Raw genomic sequence first — 9,515 nt, 5'->3', positions numbered from 1 at the left:
ACTGTGGTGGCGTAGCATGTTGGTGGAAGGGTGTGTGGTTTGGTGGGGTGAGCTGGTGTGTGGTGTGGTTGGACCTGGCATGGAACTTAACTGGAGTTCGTGTGGAATGAACCTTAAGGGGTGAGTTTTCACATGGGGTGTTGATTATGTGGGAGGTGGGAGGCTGGAATATGTGAATATTGGGGGGCTGTAGAGTGAATGTGGGGTGTGTGTGTGTGTGTGTGTGAGATATGTTTATAGCTTAGCTTAGCTTTTGTTTAGATTTTCTTTTGCTCTTTGTTTTTGTCTTTGGCCTTTGTTTTATCTTTGTTTCACTCTTTGTTTAAACTTTCTTTGGCTTTTGTTTGGTCTTTCTTTAGCCTTTTGTTTAAACTTTGTGTGGCCTTTTTGTAGTCTTTGTGTAGCTTTTGTTTTTAAGTGGATCTTCGCTGAGGACTCATCAAAAACACCTTGTGTAATGAAAAACCCAGATCTATAACCTCTCCCTATATATTCTGCATGCATTGAAGTAGGCTCAAACCCTCAGGGACGTGGTATAGACGCAGAATCTGTTTCACACAACAACTGCTATTTGAAGGTAAGAGGATTCCATTGGTTTTTATTTTACTTCATTTTATACTTTCATCTTTAAATGACAAGTGTACTTTTTTGTATGGGCCATTTCATTATATCCCAGGGAAAACTTTCTGTAAGAATAGTCAAGATTGAGAGGACATACAAGGATGGAGAAAACAAGAACAGAGGACACCACGTTTACTCTGATGTGGGCAGGGGGCCTCCTGGAACGTTCCTGCTGATGTTTGGAAATCGTCTGAGCCAGAGAGAGGCTCTGAGCCCTCACTCAGATTTCCTCAGATTCAAAGCCCAGTGTTCCTGGAGCTAGATGGATGGTAGTACATGCTGCTGCTGCTGCTGCTTTTTTTTTTTTTTTTCTATTCTATTATTTGTCATGATTTAAAAATGAGTTTTTCTTCTTATCTAGGAACAATTTTTTTCCTCATACAGTTGGATTTATGTGTGGGGGATGTTAATGGAACAACAAAGCCCAAATCTTTTTGGAATTCTGCCCCCTGTAGACCAACAATCTTAAACGGAACGGCGCTAATGCTTTGTCTGATACAGAATATCTTAGAAACAACAGGGAGTTTTCAGTTCTATGGATGACAGAGAAAGGAAAAAATATTATGTGTCAGGGAAGCGAGTAATGAACTTGGCCTACAGTACTAGCAGGAAAACGGGGAAAGGACTTTTTAATTCTTTGTGAATAAATCAGGGAGGCAGAGAGCAGGCTGCTGCCAGGTGTGCAGATATGCTGTTGTTGTGACAACAAGCAGGAGACTTGTTGGTGAGTGAGTTTTAAAAATTGTTTCAGATTTTCAGAAAAGTTGCAAACAATACAAAAAATTTCAGGTGCAGCCAAATTACCCAGATGTTCCTGTTTTACCATATTTCCTTTATCATTCTCTTTCTCTCGCTCTGTATCCATATATATGTGTGTGTATATATAAATATGTGTGTGTATATATATATATAGTAGTAATATAAGCCCAAATTAATTTTTTAATAGGCGGAGCTAACTCTGCCCCTACTACTAGGAAGATGTATATATATACATATATTTATATCTGATTAATTTTAATTAAAATTTATTTTAATTGGAATTAATTAAAATTAGAAAATTACTATTGAGAAAATACTATTTTTAAATCTAGAGATATCTAGATTTCATCAATTGTCCAAGGAGCGAATTGAGAACCATGCATGACCTTTTGTTGTCCTGTCCCCTCAGCCTCCTTTAATCTGGAACCATATCTGAGGCAGCTTTGACCTAGACAGTTTTGGAGAGTATAAGCCAGTTATTTTGCTAAATGTCCCTCAGTACGGGTTTGGTCTGCAGTTTTCTCACAATTATGCAGTTTTCAAAGGAATAGACTTGCATTTTAGATCATACATATTCAAATTCATACTTGAATCTGAGTATACAATTTTCAAATTCAAGGTCTTGTTTACCTAATAGTTACTAGGATTTTAAATGAGTACCTAAAATCTTTGTACACCAAATTGTCAAAAATTAAAAATCTAGAGCTTTTACAGATAATTTCCAAGGAATCACCAAAAGTGTGTAAGTATTGCCCTTGGATTATAAACAGCAATTACAGTGACCTGTATGTGATCTTATAGGCTTAAAGTGAGGTATTCAATTTAGATTCTTTGTGTGTGTTGGACTCGTGTCTACTGCTCTCTAAGTATTATTTTCATAAATGTAATAATTCCTTTCTAAGTGCAACAATCTGCTGAAAGCAGATACGACTCAATAGAGTTTCCCTGGGTAGCCACTCCAGGCTGGCTGGCATCCTTTCGCGGGTTGACGGGGACGTATGCCCTAGTGGAGGAGGCGGACCTCTGGCAACGCTGCAAAAAGTCTCCTGATCAAAAGTGTTTCCTACATGTTCTAGTACTCACACCTCAGCATTGAACTACAGACCACACCCATATTGAGGGACAACTAGCAAAATAACTGGCCAAAACTGTTAAAAACTGTCCCCTTCTGGGGACAGGAATCAAAACTCTGAGATCCTTAAGCTGTACCAGACATTCTTAAAACAAGTCTTCTCAACAAAATCTGTGAAGTAGGAACTATCATTCACATTTTACAGAGAAGAAAATCGAGATCCAGAGACTAGCCTATGATTACACACAGCTAGTGAATGACAGAGCTCAGAACTCAACTATGGTACAAGCCTATTGAATTTATGGATGAGATGCATTATTCTTTTTTACTAATACATCACACACTTTACTTTAAAATTACAAAAATTGAAGTTAAAAAGATGAGCTGAAAATGAACTAAGCAATATTTTAAAATAATTTTTATTAATGGTATAAAATTATTTGTTCTCACTAAAAATAACAGTTGTATTTTTAATGAGAATAATTGAGTTCAATGTCAAATTTAGTTTTTCTTCCTCTTTGTTAATTTAATAAAAAGATCTTCCTAGTAGTAGGGGCAGAGTTAGCTCTGCCTATTAAAAAATTAATTTGGGCTTATATTACTACTAGTATGATCTTAAAGTCTTAAGTTATTCACTAGTTCCTTATGAAAGAATAAGTTCAGCTAAAACAGCTAAAAACCAGAAGATATAATCAACAAATCCACTCACCAGGCTCAATTTGCAATAATTTTCAGTATACTAAGAGCAAAGGGACAAGTGAAGGCACCCAGATGACCGTCCATTGTTCAGGGCGTGGCTAGCTAACTTGTGCTGAATGAGGGTGGCAGGATCAACCCATGCATTAAATGTTAAATGTAACAATCTCATTTTTATCTTTGTAGATAACATATGTGAAAAGAAAAGTCTATTTTTTTTTTTTTTGAGATGGAGTCTCACTGTCTCACTAGGCTGGAGTGCAGTGCACCAGCCTAGTGGCTCACTGCAACCTCTGTCTCCCAGGTTCAAGCAATTGTCCCGTCTCAGCCTCCCAGGTACCTGGGACTGCAGGCTTGTGCCACCACGCCCAGCTAATTTTTTTGTATTTTTAGTAGAGACGGGGTTTCACCATGTTAGCCAGGATGGTCTCAATCTCCTGACCTCGTGATCTGCCTACCTCAGCCTCCCAAAGTGCTGGGATTACAGACGTGAGCCACTGCACCCGGCAAAAGAAAAGTCTTATACCTCATGTTTCTGAACCTCAGTGAAACTTCTTGGGAACTCGCATGGGGTAGGCATATCTGCCTTGGAGGCCACTGGGCTGACCCTTCCACCTTAACAATTCAATTACACCAGGATATGATGGGCTGACACCAAACTCCTCTTGGTATTTCAGTCTCTATCAACCCCAAGTGTGGAACATCACCATTCCAAGTTCTTTTCCACCTCCTCCTCCGGCATGAGGCATGAGTCCTTTACCAGCTCCTCTGGCATGCTGGCATGCCCCTCCTGCACTTGTTTCCATTCAGCTCTGCATTACCTGCTACAATGGCCCAGTGGCCACATCCAGAGAGCTAGTAATTACACATAGAAGGAATCTAACATATACTGAGATATAGACACCACAGCGCTCCCAAGAAGCAACAGGTGTAGAGGCATTGACTCAGCGACCAGATCCACCACCTCTGCAAGTGCAGAGCAGAGTTCATTTCTCCACACAATGTTTGCACGCAGGTGGATGAGGGCTTCTGGTGTCTTCAAGTCCAAAGGGTTTTCTATAACTACTATAGAGAACCTTGTGGTGGTTTCCTCAGAATCACCAAGGTTAACTTCAAGTCCCTACCCCTTGGGTGCCTCGTAGAGACAGAACTCTCATTTCCTTTGTAAGTAAGAGAACTTCTGTTTGGAAGTGGCTGGCAGTTTTGTCATTTTGGAGATAGAGGCTTTGACTTCCCAGCAGACTTTCTTTACTTTGAGAAAATTACTAAAATGAATTCCTTAGATTAACAAATATAAAATATCCCTTTTGTTTTTGTTTTTTGCAGAGAAAACACCGAAGTCATAAAAAACTTAAATGCAGGGCAGTTGGTTAACCTATTGTATGACCTTTGTAGTACAGTGAACATATTGTGGCTTTAATAGGACTGTTCCCTGGATGACAAAGATTAACTTTTTTCTCCTAAATACTGAATTAGGTTAAAATTTTGGGGTTCTGTACATAGTGCTATTTAATATTGAGGAACTCAACTACTGGGAAAATGTAGCATTAGCTATTATGACTGTTTCATTTGGGCCATAAAAGTCACTCTGTAGTTTGATAAAGTGTTTTCTACTTAAAAGACTACTCAAAGGATATTTCCATGATGGACCATCCTGGAGTGAAAAATGAGGGCCCCATTCTCTCACGCAGCCAAAAGAATTGGGGACCACTAGCCAGGCATGGTGGCTCATGCCTGTAATCCTAGCACTTTGGGAGGCTGAGGCAGGCAGATCACTTGAGCTCAGGAGTTTAAGACCAGCCTGAGCAACATGAGGAGACCCCATCTCCACAAAAAATACAAAAATTAACCAAGTGTGGTGGTGCATGCCTATAGTCCCAGCTACTTAGGAGGCTGAGGCTTGAGAATCACTTGAGCCTGGGAGGTCAACGCAGTATGAAGACATGTTCATGCCACTGCACTCGAGCCTGGGTGACTGCCTTGAAAAGAAAACTGGGACTCTGTCTCAAAAAGGAAAAAAAAATAATTGGGGGCCAGGACATGGAAGGGTTGGGAGGCCAGAGAGTCTTGTGGATAGGGGTTAAGCTGCTTTCCACAACCTGGAAATCTGCGGGGCTGGACTGGGTCCCTGGGATTAGATCCCATCATGTGTGCTCCAAGAGTGACTTCTTATAATAGCTGTGCAGGCCACTCTGGCTTCTGTTGCTTCTGTCACCCTTAAAACATTAGGTAAATACCTGGTATCAGCTGTGCTCTGGGTGGTTAAGGAATCTTCCTGTTTTAAAATGTACTTCTGATTTTGTTTTTGTTCAGGTATGGTGAGGCCAACCAGATCAGGAGATGGTTGCCATTGAAAAGACAGTGTTTTACTCATCACTCCCAGGATGAGGGGGAACATGGGGAAGGGCCACTTGGCCACATGGGGAAGCACCAAGGTCTTAGGTCAGGAGTCAGAGGAGTGAGGGTGAAAACGCATGGGAGAGAGCCTTTATTGTGGTTTTTGTTGGGAGAAATGGTCTAGGCAGAGTAAGCAGGAGAGGCATGCTTAAGATTGGCTAGTTTGAATAATTTCATGGGGCTCTGAGGTGTAGGAGCTGTTTGGTATCTGGTCCTGGAGTGACAAAGGCAGAAGAATATTAGTTCAACTTGTAAGAGCTCAGTAAAGGAGGTAGTTGGTGAATTTGGGTTCTGGATTGGTTGATTTGCATATAAATGGCAGCTCACAGGGGAGGCAATTGCTATCTCAAGGAATCAGCTAGCCCTGGGAGGGGCAGCGTCTCCAGGCTCAGCAATGCCCCAGATGCCAGAGCATTAAGAAAGAATACAGAAAATAAGATCATTTCCCACAGAATATATGTATCAAAACATCACACACTGTACACCATAAAAACAAAGGAAAACCAGCACAGGAAGCTATAAGGTTGTGTAATAAGGGTACTCGAGAGTTAATCCAGACTAAGTGGCTAAGAAAGTGTTCCCTGAGGGAGGCATATTTGACTTGAAATCTTGTATTCTTGGGTAGGTGTTACACAAGTGAAGTGAGCTGGGGAGGTATTTCTGGAAATACCAGTCCAAGGTAGAAGGAACCATAACACATTGAGACAATTGAATGTGGTTGAAACACAGAGAGACAGGGGCTAAATATGTTTTTTAGCTCTATTTTTAGCTCTACTTTTCTTCACTTGGCTGGTTTTCTGAATGCTCCAAACAAGGGATTTGAGAGTTCCTACTCCAATCACTGATACTTGATGGTTTATGTAAGTTATTGTAATAAAAACATATAAATGGCATTAACTTAAATGAAACACTGAATCAAATTACTCAAATTCCAATCACTGGCTCTTGATGGTTTATGTAAGTTACTGTAATAAAAACACCTGGATGGCATTAACTTAAATGAAACACAGACTCAAATTACAGTGATGTGTTGGTTAACAACAAGGATACATTCTGAGAAACGAGACATTAGACAATTTAGTCATTGTGTGAACGTCATAGAGTGTACTTACACAAACCTAGATGGTACAGGCTACTTAATAAAATGGTAAATATTTATATGTCTAAACATAGAAAAGATACAGTAAAAATACAATATTATAATCTCCTGGGGCCACTGTTGTTTAAATGATCCCTCATTGACTGAAATGTTGTTATATGGCAGATGACACATGGAACTCCTAAATTATACACATCATCCCCCTAAAAAGCCATTTTCCCCTAATTGCTTCTCCCCTTCCATTAAATTTTAATACTACATATGTATAGTATGTGTGCTTATGTATGGTACATATCTGTGCTTTGCGCATAACAAGAGTGAGAATTCTTACATAGGTCTGAGATTTAAAAAAATAAAATAAAACAAGTAAGGTTTTTTTGCCTCCCCTCAAGATCCAGTTTTCATCTTTTGGAGGGGATATTACCCACATTGCGAATACATGCAGTGTGCCCTTTACATTGCTTTCTTTAATGTTAACATCTTACGTAACTGTGTAGCACAACTAATAAAACTAATAAATTAACATTGATACATTATTAATTAACTGTAGACTCTAATCGTATTTTACAAGTTTTACCACTAATGTCCTTTTTCTGTCAGGTACTAATCCAGGATCTTGCATTGCATTTAGTTATCTGGTCTCTTTAATTTTCTCTAACCTGTGACAATTCCTCAGTTTTTCCTTCTCTTTTATGACCTTGAGACTTTTTAAAAGCATTGAAAAGTTATGTATAGTGTCCTTCAATTTGAGTTTTTCTGATGTCTTCTCATGATTAGGTTGAAGTTATATATTATTGAAAAGAATTACACAGAGATGATGTGTGCTTCTCATATCAGAGAATAAATGAGGATGATCTGTCTTATTACTGGTGATGTTAACCTTGATCATTTGGCTGAGATGATGCTTCCCAGATTTCTCCACTTTAAAGTGATTATTCTTTTCTTTTTAATTAGTAAATCTTTCTTGGGGGGATATTTTGAGATTATACAAATATTGTGTTCCTCCTTACACTTTCACCTACTAATTTTAGCATCCATTAGTTGATGCTTACAGAAATTATTATTATGGTATTCTAATAGTGATTTTCTATTTCCCTCATTGCTTCTACATTTGTTAGTTGGAATGATTCTTTAAGGAAGGCTATCTCTTCTACTCCATTTATTTACTTATTTATTCAGTTATTTATTTATATCAGTATAAGCCCAACAATATTCATTTTATTCCTTGGTTTATAATCCAATACTATTCTTATTTACCTTCTTGCTCAAATAACTTTGGTAGGAGCTCTTTTAGGTTAGCTCCTGTGCCTTTTTCACATGTTGCCAACCTCTCTGAACATTTTCTGACATCACAATTTTTTCCAGGATAAACTTGTATTTTCTCTGTCTCAGGGACACTTTACCAGTCCAGCCTAGTACACTAATGATAGTTAAAAAACAAAATTTGGTTATTACTTGTTGTATCAGTTCATTCTTGCATTGCTATAAAGAAATATCTGACACTGAGTAATTTATAGAAAAAAGAAGCTTAGTTGGCTCATGGTTCTGCAGGCTATACAGGAAGCATAGCAACTTCTGTTTCTGGGGAGGCCTCAGGAAGCTTCCAATCATCACAGAAGGCAAAGGGGAAGTGAGACATCTCAGGTGATGGGAGCAGGAGAGAGAGAGAAAGAGAGAGGGAGGAGGTGCTCACACTTTTAAGCAACCAGATATGATGAGAACTCACTATCGTGAGGACAGTACCGAGGGGGATGATGCTAAACCATTCATGAGAAACCATGATCCAATCGCCTCCCACCAGGGTCCACCTCCAACTCTGGGGATTGCATTTTAACATGACATTTGGTGGGGATACAAAGCCAAACCATATGTGGTGTATTCCTTGCTATTGGGGTGTTACTTCTTCTAAAGCTTCTCGGCAGAGCTAGGAAATCTGTGTGTGTATACTAACTTACATATGCACACACCTATATTTATTTCTGTATTTCTGACTCCAATCTAGCAGCACAAGTTTCATTCTAGCCTTCTTCCTTTCCTTTTTTGTGACTTCATTCTTTGGATAGTAAGAAACTGGATTCTCATTATCTATAATGTATTTATTTGCTTAATTCTACTATTGTAGGATTATCTACACTATTTTTCAAAGTTACTTCAGCCATATCCTTTCTTCCCCCCTTCCCTTTAGTGTGGTTATGTGATTCATTTCATTTGATTTATTTATTGTAGTCAGTTTTATTAGTCACAGCCTGCGTTCCATCTTGGATTCCCTCTGCTTCCCCATATTGTGATTGATTTATTTTGTTTGATTTTTTAAAAAAATTCTTATTCTTTATGGAAAAGCCTCATTTTGTCATACATTATGTTTATCTTTTCTCTACTTTAACATATCAATAATGATAATCTCTGGGTCTGCTTCCACTGACCATTAAAAAAAATTTGGTATCCTTTTCCTGTTTCTTTGAATGTCTGGTAATTATTATTGTATGCTGGACATTGTGGATAATAGATTGTAGAGGTTCTGGATTATGTTAAATTACCAGAGAGTCACTCTGACCCAGTCAAGTCTTGGTTTCAGGCCTTGCTAGGTCAGACCTATTTTATCTTTGCATTTACTTCTGTGAGTTGTCCCTATTCTAGAGTGAGAGGTTTCTGGGGTCTCAACTGAAAGATTGGGATGTTCACAATGTCTCCTCATTAATATGTGAATTCAGATATTTCTGCTTGGTTATCAGCCTCTTAGCAAAATTTTTTAAGGGGCTTCCCACAGTTTCACCCTGCAATTGTGCAACTTTGGATCTGGCCAAGGATCTGAGAGAAATTATATACAGTCATGCACTGCATAACAATGTTTTGGTCAATGACAGTGGTGGT

At 38.7% G+C, this 9,515-nt stretch overlaps 1 protein-coding gene across 8 annotated transcripts in view; it reads left to right on the top strand.

The window, feature by feature from the left end:
- Window positions 1-447: 447 nt before the first annotated feature.
- The window catches only part of MOBP (myelin associated oligodendrocyte basic protein), a 63,027-nt gene continuing 53,959 nt past the window's right edge, over window positions 448-9,515 (top strand). For all 8 annotated transcript variants that reach the window (XM_058442739.1, XM_058442736.1, XM_058442735.1 and 5 more), the window contains exon 1: window positions 448-577. The gene's annotated coding sequence lies outside the window, so the exon portion shown is untranslated. The remainder of the gene's footprint in view (window positions 578-9,515) is intronic.

The sequence above is a fragment of the Hylobates moloch genome, unplaced genomic scaffold (genome assembly GCF_009828535.3).
Source record: "Hylobates moloch isolate HMO894 unplaced genomic scaffold, HMol_V3 SCAFFOLD_8, whole genome shotgun sequence".
NCBI lineage: Eukaryota > Metazoa > Chordata > Mammalia > Primates > Hylobatidae > Hylobates > Hylobates moloch.
Note: the sequence above shows the minus strand (reverse complement) of the source record. Positions and strands in the feature narration are given on the sequence as shown.